This window comes from Choloepus didactylus, chromosome 4, assembly GCF_015220235.1.
Source record: "Choloepus didactylus isolate mChoDid1 chromosome 4, mChoDid1.pri, whole genome shotgun sequence".
Classification (NCBI taxonomy): domain Eukaryota; kingdom Metazoa; phylum Chordata; class Mammalia; order Pilosa; family Megalonychidae; genus Choloepus; species Choloepus didactylus.
Window position 1 is genome coordinate 70,187,317 of NC_051310.1, and position 10,934 is coordinate 70,198,250.

A 10,934-nucleotide genomic window follows, 5' to 3' on the forward strand; every position below is an offset into this window, starting at 1 on the left:
TCTGAAGCTGGGGATCCTCTTCCAAGCTCACTGGCTGTTGATGGAATTAAGTTTCTTGTGGTTGTCGGACTGACATCCACATTTTGTGCTGGCTTTTGGCCGGGGGCTCTCTCAGCTGTTAGAGGCTGCTCTCAGATTTGGCCATGTGGGATCCTCCTCTCCCCATGTGGCAGCTTGCATACATCCTAACGTGACTTCTCAACTCTCTAAAGGTCTCCCCTCCTTAGGTCATGACTGCCCCTGGTAATCTCCTTTTTGATCAACTCAAAGTCAATTGATTAGGGACCTCAATTACATCTGCAAAATGCCCTCTGTCAAATGGTATAATCTAATTGCAGGAGTGAAATCCCATCTTATGCATGATCCTGCCCACACCCAATTTGAGGAGATCATGAAGGATCTGTACTTAGGGGTGAAAATCTTGGGAACCATCTTAGGTTTCTGCCTATCCCACACACAGTTACTGGATTCTGTGAGCCTCTGTTCTGATCCTTATCAGTCAACTAGTGATAAAAGAAATCCTTCATTTTCTCTCTGACCCCTGAGAATAGGGAGCCTAATTCTCACTTGAACTCAAGGACAACCAAACAGGTGTTGTATTGTTGTAGGAACTCAGAAGACTTGGAAGCCATCATGTAGCCAGCTAGAGACAAAAGAATGAGCAAAGCAAATGTCTACAATTGTTTGTAGTCTTTAAGTCAGAAAGGACAGATACAGCCCCCTCATCCTGTACCTCTTCACAGTCCTCAATATTTCCCTTCGCCTTCCATCCTTATGATAGTCCTACTATCAGAAGTGATGGGGTAAGTCTACTGCCAGCCTGACTCTTTCCCCAATTCAAAGATGTGTGCAGCTTGGGCATAAATTACTGACCTGCAGTGGCTGAACATTTTCTAGATGGATGCGGGCTTTGTGCAACATCTTGGCACCAGTCACATCACTTGGGTCTTATCCCACCTTCACTCCTGCAGATTGGATGATTCCAAAGCCCTGTGTGCCAACTAGGACAAAGGAAAGGCAAACACTGTGGTGTCATCATGTAGCCAGCTAGAGACAAAAGAATGAGCAAAGCAATTGTTTGCTATTGTTTGTAGTCTTCAAGTCAAAGTGCATTGCTACTGGGACTCAGAAAGGACAGATACAGCCCCCTCATCCTGTACCTCTTCAGGGTCCTCAGTTATTTCCCTCCACCGTCCATGCCTATGATATTCCTACTTTCAGAAGTGATGGGGTAACTCTACTTCCAGCCTGACCTTTTCCCCAGTTTAAAGATTTGTGCAGCTTGGGTGTAAATTAGCAGTATGCATGAAAGTGCTGGAGGAAGTATTGCCTGGTCCTACAGAACAGAGGGAAGATACTAACTAGAGGTTTGATTCCCAACCTCTGCTGTTAAACAAGAATCCAGTAGTCCCATCCCAAGGTTGACTGAAAATTCCTATTTGGAGCCTCCCTAGCAGCCACCAGCACAGAGTTCAAGTTTAATTCACTGTGTTTATGAATTGAAGTGATGTCTTCATATGGTAAAGGAAGAAATTCAGATAATTCAAAAGATCTCACAATGAAAAATCACAGTCCTCCTTCTTCCCTTTCCACCAGCCACACTCTACTGAGGCAAACCATGGCCATAGTTATAGGTTCAGTTCTTCTTGGGGGATCCATTAAATCTTTTTACTTTAAGTCCTGGGAGATCTTCTCAAGTTTTGCTTCCAGGTCTGTAACTTTATATTCAGTGATTCCCAATATATTATGCTGCCCTTCCCTAGCTTTTATTTCATCTATCATATTTCTAAATTCCAAGAACAATTTCAAGTACTCTGAGGCTCACTTTCCATAACATTTCTCTGTCATTTTGAGGCTATAACTTCCAATTATGTAAATATGTTATATATATATACACATACATACACACACACGCACACACACAATATTATATATATATGCACATGTGATGGTTTGAAGCTGTAAGGATTCCAGAAAGTATGTTCTTAAATTGAATCCATTCCTATGGGTGTGGACCCATTGTAAGTAGGACCTTTTGGTGAGAAGGATCTTAAGATGTGACCCACTTCATTCATGATGGGTCTTAATCCTTTTACCAGAGCCCTTTGTAAAAGAATGAAATTCAGACAAAGCTGAGTAAGATAACAAGAGAAAGCAATGAAAACTGGAAGAAAAGGGAGAGACCAGCAGATCTGCCATGTGCCATGTGAAGAGGAGTCCAGGATCACCAGCAGCCAGTCTTCAGGAAGAAAGCATCTTCCTGATGATGTCTTGATTTGGACATTTTCACAGCCTCAGAATGGTAAGCTTGTAAACTAATAAATCCCCATTGTAAAACCCAGCCCATTTTTGGTATTTGCCATTTTGGCAGCCTAGAAGACTAGAACATCACCCATGATATTAATATATAAAATCATAGACACTTGCATTCAATTAACATTCATACCCAAGTAAGCTCTCTTCTGTTCCCAGAATTAACTCTCTTCTGAAATCTATTGCTATCTTTGTTCATCTTGATCCTCATGTTGTTGTTAGTTTCCCTTGTGTTTGGTTATCCATTTGGATTTGTTTCATAGGGCTGCCTTAACAAAGTTCCACAAACTGGGTATGCTGGTTTGAATCAGTTTTGTACCCCATAAAAGATTATGTTTTTTTTAACCCACTCTTGTGGATGCAGACATTGTGGCTGGGATCTTTTGATTAAGTTGTTTCCTTGGAGATGTGACCCACCCAATTGTGGGTGGGACCTTTTGATTAGATTATTTCCATGAAGATGTGACCCCATCCATTCAGGGTGGGTCTTGATTAGTTTATCAGAGTCCTTAAGTGAGCTCAGGGAGAGAGAGAAAAAGCTCAGAACCAACATAGACCCAGATGCTGGGAGATGCAGACAGAAAGACATTTGGAGACGCTAAGCTAAAAGATGAAGACCAGAGTTTGCCACAGAGAAGCTAAGTGAGAACCCCCAGATGCTTAGAGAGAAAGCCACTGGAATCAGAAGATGAAAGCAATGCAACCCAGGAGCAAAGGACCAGCAGATGCCATCCAGGTGCCTTCCCAGCTGACAGAGGTGTTCTGGATGCCATCGGCCATTCTTCAGTGAAAGTATCTGCTTATTGATGCCTTAGTTTGGATCTTAGAACTGTGAATTTGTGAACTAATAAATACACTTTATAAAAGCCAATATATTTCTGGTATTTTGCATAACAGCAGCTTTAGCAAGCTGAGACAGACGCTATTTCCAAATAGAGTCACATGCATGGCACCGGGGAGTAGGACTTGAAAATGTCCTTTTGGAGGTCACAGTTCAACCTACAACATCTTTTAATGGAGGATTGCAGGAATTAGGACAGGTAGCTGTGGTGATTTCTTCTGCAGTTGGGTCAGTCTCTCTCCCCAAGATACTCCACCTGTTTAGGAGGATGGAACCTCCAGGCAGTCAGGCCACCCCACAAGCCAGCCTGCCGAGCCTTGTTCAGAGGGTGTGAGCTCCACCTTCACCGAGAGCCTCTGTGCCCAGTCGGTACTAGGCTTTAGGTGAGGTCCTTGCTCAAGGTTCTGTTTGTGAGCAAAGTGTAGAAAGCAAGGGCCTAACACCACCAGCATCCCTGTGCAGGGGTTTACCGAATTCCCTTCCCACCCAGCTCTTTGTGCTTGGAGAGCTCAGGCTTGGGTGCTTGCATCTTCCAGGGTAGAACCCTGCTTCCCATCTGATGCTCACACTACAATTTCTCCTCCAACTCTGTCAGACCTCACCTGCTTTAGATCCCTCCCATATTTCCTCAAAATACATGGTCCACTGGGGATCCCTTGTGTTCCAGCATCTGTATGTCTCCTTCCTTTCGAAAAGTATCTTCTCAGTCATTTCACTGGGACACCTGGAGGAGGGGTAGAGCTGCACGGGCCCTGCCTGCCATCACCACCTTGGTTTGTGATTGTGGGTACCTGGTCTCAGACCTGAGGTTGGGCTGCTGGCCCAGGCTGGGCACCTCTTATACTTGCTTGATGAGAATGCCACGCCTTCCCCAGGGAAGAACAGGCTGCAACCCACAGCGGTGGCTCTCAGTACTCAGTGTGCTTATGGTAAAATGCAGATTCCTTGGCCCTTCATTCTGATATTCTGTCGGTGGGTTAGGGTGGAGCTCAGGGTGTTTAGCATGTACACCTGTTTCTCCGATTGCATTCTCTCTGAGAATGAAGGCCATTCTGGACCCAGGGGGCTAGTTTCAACACTACTCCATTGCATATTGGCCTTGGGAAATTTACTTAACTCTCCAAGCTGTAGAGAGGAGATAACAGTGGTCCCTCCCTCATAGGTCTGATGGAATGATTGAGTGGTGTGATGCAGGAGAGGGCAGAGAGCAACACATAGGAAGCACCATGGGTGTGAGCTATTAGAATTACTGTCAGTATGATTTCCAGGACTTCAGCGTTCCAGGGAGTGTTCCCCAGTGTCTATTCGATGCCTTTGTGGTTTTAGATGGTTAGTCACTCATGCCCTGAAGCTCAAGTGTACCATTTATGATGTCTTTGTGAACCAGTGGAGAGGGGAAGATTGTCCCTTCCTTCATAAAGGGTCTCAGACTCGACGCAACTTACATCCCTCTAAGGGCTTTTTCAGGCTATTCTGATCCTCCTCAAGCAACGGGTGGCCTCCATCTACTCTTTCAGCAGTCAGAATTCATGTCTCCAATTCCCTGGGATAATTTTCATTTCTTATCTACTACTCTTAGGAAAACCAAACACTAAGCATGTTGGAAGTATGCCTAATTTAAAAGAAAGTACAGAAGGGGTGGAGTAGCTATTCAGTCATTTAGCTCATTGACTGATGGTTTGGATCAAATGTATATGACATTGGGTATGCCTCACGCTCACAGACATCTGTGGGTGCAGTTTCTTTGCTTTTTTAAATGCCTTCATTTAAAAGTTATATGTGTTATAAAGGGTACCCCTTCAATGCAGCACTGTATTATTAAGGGTTCTCCAAAGAAACAAAACCAACAGGACATGCACACACACCCACAAATATGCCAAGTGATTTATTATAGGCATTGGCTTGTATGACTGTGGGGGCTGGTAAGTCCAGTTATGTAGGGCAGGCCACAAGCTAGAAACTCCAATAAAGGTGAAGTTCAATTCCTGGGGGAAGTTGGCTGGCTGAAGTAGAGGCAGGAATTCTTCTGAAATCCTCAGTTTGGCTTTTAAGACCTCTAGATGATTGGATGAGGAGTCTCCCTACATTACTGAGGCAACTTCCTTTGTTGATTGCAGATGCAATCAGCTGATTGTAGATGAAAACCCATCTATGAAATAACCTCACAGTAACAATCACACCAGTGCTTGCTTGATCAAACAATGGATACCACAACCTGGCCCAGTTGACACATGAACATAACCACCATAAGCACCAAATAAATTTTGTTAAATATCTGTTGTAGTAATAAGTGTCTTCACTTTCTGTGAGGAAAATTTTAAAAGTCATGATGTTATTAACACTCATATATGTATATTTTGGGTATATGTGTTAAAGTTCACAATAAAAAAATTAAATAAATGCTTTAAAAATAATTCCAAAGGCTTGTAAGTAATCCCTGAAATTGAGTCTATAGACCAGTCCAGCTGCTGCTGAAATGAACAATAGGGTCTGCTTTGAAAAGATACAAGAGGAGACATCAACTGGTGGTAAATAAAGTGGTTAAGATGAAATGAAAACATTTTCCTTTTTGATCTAATATCAAGGTCGGTGATTTGGAATATCAGATTAGGTGGGTCAGAGTTCATCTTGATAAATTTCAAAGGAAAAGAGTGTCCTTGATTTAAATGGTTGGTGCACAGCTCTTCAAAAGAGAAAGGAGTTTGTTTCACAATAGATCCTATTCCTTTGATCCTGCCACAGAGCTGTAAGATGAAAACATCCATTCCAACATGCTTACTCTGGGAAACATGATCTTTTCCAAAAAAGAAGAGAGAAGGGTGGAGGAAGGGAGAATGGAACTCACATTAAGCATGGTGATTCCTGTTCAAGTTTGCTAAAGCTGCCAAAATGCAATATGCTAGAAATCAATTGGCTTTTACAAAGGGAGTTTATTAGTTCACAAATTCACAGTTCTAAGGCCATAAAAGTGTCCCAACTAAGTCATCAACAAGAGGATACCTTCACTGAAGAAAGACTCATGGCACCTGGAAAACCTCTGTCTGCTGGGAAGGCACATGGCTGGTGTCTGCTGGTCTTTTACCCTCAGGTTGTGCTGCTTTCAGCTTCTGATTCCAGTGGCTTTCTCTTTAAAAAGGGAACCCACATCTGTGGGTTCTCACTTGGCTTCTCTGGGGCACACTCTGCCTTCATCTCTTAGCTTAGCATCTCCAAATGTTTGGGTCTGTGTAGGCTCTGAGCCCTCTCTCTCTCCTTGAGCTCTCTGAAGGGCCCCAGTAAACTAGTCAAGACCCACCTTGAATGCACAAGGTCACACCTCCATGGAAATAATCTAATCAAAAGATCCCACCCACAATTGGGTGAGTCACATCTCCTTGGAAACATCCTAATCAAAAGATCCCACCCACAATAGGTCTGCCCCCACAAGAGTGGATTAAAAGAACATAGTCTTTTATAACAGTTTTTTTTTTTTTATGGGGTACATAACAGATTCAAACCAGCACAATTCCCAAGAGGCAGTTTTGGAAGAAAGATGCTTGATTTCTGGGAATCAAGTTCTTTTTTTTCCTGCACAAATGCAAAACTGTGGCATCATGAAAAATTTAGAATAACCTGGAAATATTTGTTTCCAATTCAAATTTGCTACCCTGTTTTGTATTTTAATAGAATTTCCAGGGAGACTCTGTTTTCCATTTCTCTTTTCCAAATCTTACGGCCTGTCCCCTTTTCCCACAAGCATGAATCTGTACCATGCAGAAGGGATCCCATCACATTTCAAGCTTGATCAGGGCCACAGAACATCTTGACCTCAGACCTCAGAGCCCAGGGCCACCACATGTGGTGCAATGTGGGTTTGGCTTTATTCTTCAGACCAGCTTTCCCCCTTTCACACTTTTGAACACTACCTCTCCCATTATGCCACCAGCCTTGCTCTCAGGAAGGCAGCGCTCTGAGAGGCTGATCCCTAAGGAGAGTCTGGGTAATGATAGTTCAGGAAGGGAAGGCTTTCCAAAACACTTTTCCACCAGAAGCTGGCTTCTCAGTATTTATCTCTCATTCTCAAATACACACTTTTGGCTGTTGATTTGGAGTGACACTCCCTGGTTCCCTTGTATTGATCTTAGCATCTCACTCATGAGACCGAGTGTCCCAGAGCCGCAGGCTTTCCTACTTGTCATGTTGTTCCCTTGAGCAATGTCTATTAGGAATTAGGAATTCTTACATTAAATGCCACTTTTCTTCAATTTCTAATGGTGGAGCTTCATCTTCTGGTTTTCTGCTATTCTCTGCCCGGGTACCACCTGCCTCCAGATGAAGCACAGAGGCCTCCAGGCATGGAGAGCAAGCAGATCCCTCCTCCTCTCCCAGCTCATGGATGCCCCCAGTAGTCAGCGGAAACTCTGCACTATGTTTATTCAGGCTTGGGAAATAGTTACACGCAGGGCAATAATTTACTGATGAGTTTTAATGAAAGGTATATTGTTATGATCAATACACGGAAATGAAAGAGGCTAAGTCCAACTTGGCAGGTGAAATCATTGCCCTCCCCCTACGTGGGATCTGACACCCAGGGGAGTAAATCTCCCTGGCAACATGGATTATGACTCCCAGGGAGGAATCTGGACCTGGCATCATGGGATGGAGAACATCTTCTTGACCAAAAGGGGGAAATAAAAGGAAATGAAACAAGCTTCATTGACCAAAAGGGGGAAATAAAAGGAAATGAAACAAGCTCCAAAAGGAGCCGAGAGGTCACTCTGGTGGGCACTCTTACACACAATATAGACAACCCTTTTTAGGTTCTAATGAATTGGAATAGCTATCAGTCAATACCTGAAACTATCAAACTACAACCCAGAATCCTTGAATCTTGAAGACAATTGTATAAAAATTATGAGGGGTGACAATGTGATTGGGAAAGCCATATGGACCACACTTCTCTTTGTCTAGCTTGTGGATAGATAAGTAGAAAAATGGGGGAAGGAAACAAAACAAAACAAAACAAACAAAAAAAGGCACCCAGTGTTCTTTTTTACTTTAATTGCTCTTTTTCACTTTAATTTTTGTTCCTATTATTTTTGTGTGTGGTAATTAAAATGTCAAAAATTAATTTTGGTGATGAATGCACTACTATATAATGGTACTGTGAACAACTGAATGTACGCTTTGTTTTGTATGACTGCATGGTATGTGAATGTATCTCAATAAAAATGAATTAAAAAGAAAATAAAGAGGCTAAGTGCCATAAATAAACTCTCACAGTTTGGAGCACCATATTTTCTCCTAGGAGAGTGAGGAGTTAAGAAGGACATTTTTCTCTCTAACTACATAGGAGAAAAAAAAATGGATTTCTTTAAAAAAAAAAAAAAAAAAAAACAGAGGTCATGAGAAATTTAAAGTATAAAAGATGAATTTTCCATGAAAGAATGCCACCTCTTATCATTTTATAACTTAAAGCAGAGAATTAGCAGTCAATATATTAACAAAACTACTTTATTTGCACCTTGTTCAGCTCGCAAATCCTGATGGTGTTAGAGCCCAGTTCTGTGGAATGGCTGCATTATTGTAAATAATACAAATCAGGTACAAATTTCCTCACTCAACTTTCTTTTAAAGAATTCCAAATGAAGATTTCATACTCTGAGTGGCTACCATATGAACCTTGGTAATAAGAGTTTGAAGACCCAAAGTTGTTGATGATATTTTTCATATCATTTTTAACTGGAAAGATAGAGAATTGCTTATTATACCTGAAATTAACTACATTCAAATGCTAACTCTTCGTGTGTGTGTGTGTGTGTGTGTGTGTGTGTGTGTGTGTGTGTGTGTAATGTTACTGTGTTGTCTCCTCCCCACCCCAAGATTTCAAAGGTTGTAAACGACCGTAGGTGTAAACTTTCCAGACTCCTCATGGTCTTCCATCATTTGAATACAACCTGCATGTCCAACCTCATTTCCTTGCTCTACTCCTGCTCCCCCCATATTCTCCTACCCAGCCTCATTTGTTCAACCCGAAAGATTTATTCACCAGTCCCTAAACACTCCATGTGCCTTCTTGCTTTCTTGTGGTTACACACAGAGTCCCTGCATCTGGCTGGCTCTCCTCCTGCACAGCCACTTATAGCTACTAAAATCCAAAAATTCTTTAAGGCCAATTGCAAACATCACCATCTAGTCAAAGACTTCGAGTTCCTCATGAGAATCTTCTTCTTTGGCTATCCCTTGGGACTTTGGAATTCTATTCTAGCTTTTATCATATTCATTCATTCAATTGAATTGAGAATTTTACTGGGCCTTGGCAATTTATTAGTCTCTAGCTCATATGTTGTAGCCCTTTCTGTTAAATGATACTGTAGTAACCCTCTTGTAATTTCAAGTTCCTTCCTTGAGTGGTAGTAATTTGTGTTCATGTCTATAGTGGTAGGTGAATTATACACCCAATTTTAGACACGTTCTTAATCTTAATCCGTGGTCCTGTGGGTGTGAACACATTGTAAATAGAACCTCTTGAAGATGTTATTTTAGTTAAGTTGTGGCCCAACTGAATGAGGATGGCTCTTAATCCAGATTACTGGAGGCCTTTATAAGCAGAAGAAATTCAGATATTGTAAGAGAGAAAGCCACAGGGAGGAGTCAGAAGCCAGAAAAGTCAATGGAACCCTGAAGAGATAAGAGAGGACATCAGTGTGTGATGGCAAAGCTAAGGAACCCAAGGATTGCTGGCCAGCTAGAGCACAACCAACCCAGCCCCTGAAACCATGAGCCAGTAAGTTCTTACAGTTTAAGCTCAAGCTAGTTTGTGGTATTTATGATCACAGTTTAGTAAAACTAAGACACCCATCTTCTCCACTGGATTTTAAGCTGACTGAGCACACAGACAATTCTACTTAGCTTTGTGCCTTAGTTATTGATCATTGTTAAATGAAGTCCATGTAACTACAAATTAGCTCAATTTCAGGACTCTGTCTCCAGACCTTTGGGATCCCAGCCACCCCGTCATCAGAAAACCTTCCAACACAAAAGAAGATTTGAATGTAAAAGCTGATCATAATGTTCATAATGGATGATAAATGAGTAATTTTCATATGGGAAAACTCTGCAAAACAGTAATGAGGGAAGAGTTTAGCCCTACCAGATATTAAATCATATCATAAAGCATCCTTAATTGAAATGGTGTGGTTTCAGCAGATTAAAAGTAACAGACAACTGAAATAGAATATAAAGTCCTGAAACATAACCAAGTACATATGGAGATGTCAGACATGATAAAGATCATATTTCAAATTAATGGGTAAATGATAAAATTCTTAAATGTTGTTGGGACAACAGGATAGCTATTTGGCAAAAGTAAAATTGAATCCATACCTCATTCTGTACACCAGAATAAATTACAAATGAATCGGAAATCTAAATGTGAAAAATTGAAACCATCCAAGTGCTAGAAGAAAATATGGGTAAACATTTCTGTCACCTTGAGTGAGAAAACCTCCCTAACTATGACTCAAAATTCAAAATCAAATGCAAAGAACAAAAAGACCAACAAACCTATATTAAAGTGAACAAGATATATAGAGAGTTCATAGAAGAAAATGCAAATAGGCTTTAATCATACAAAAAGATGTTTAACCTCACTCAAAATGGGAGAAATACAAATTTAAACTAGGTACTAGTTCTCACCTACCAGTTTGACAAAAATCCAGAAGCGTGGGAATGTGCTATGTTGGAGAGGTTATAAGTAGGGTGTTCTCATTTGCTAATGCTGTTGTTATGCAAAATACTA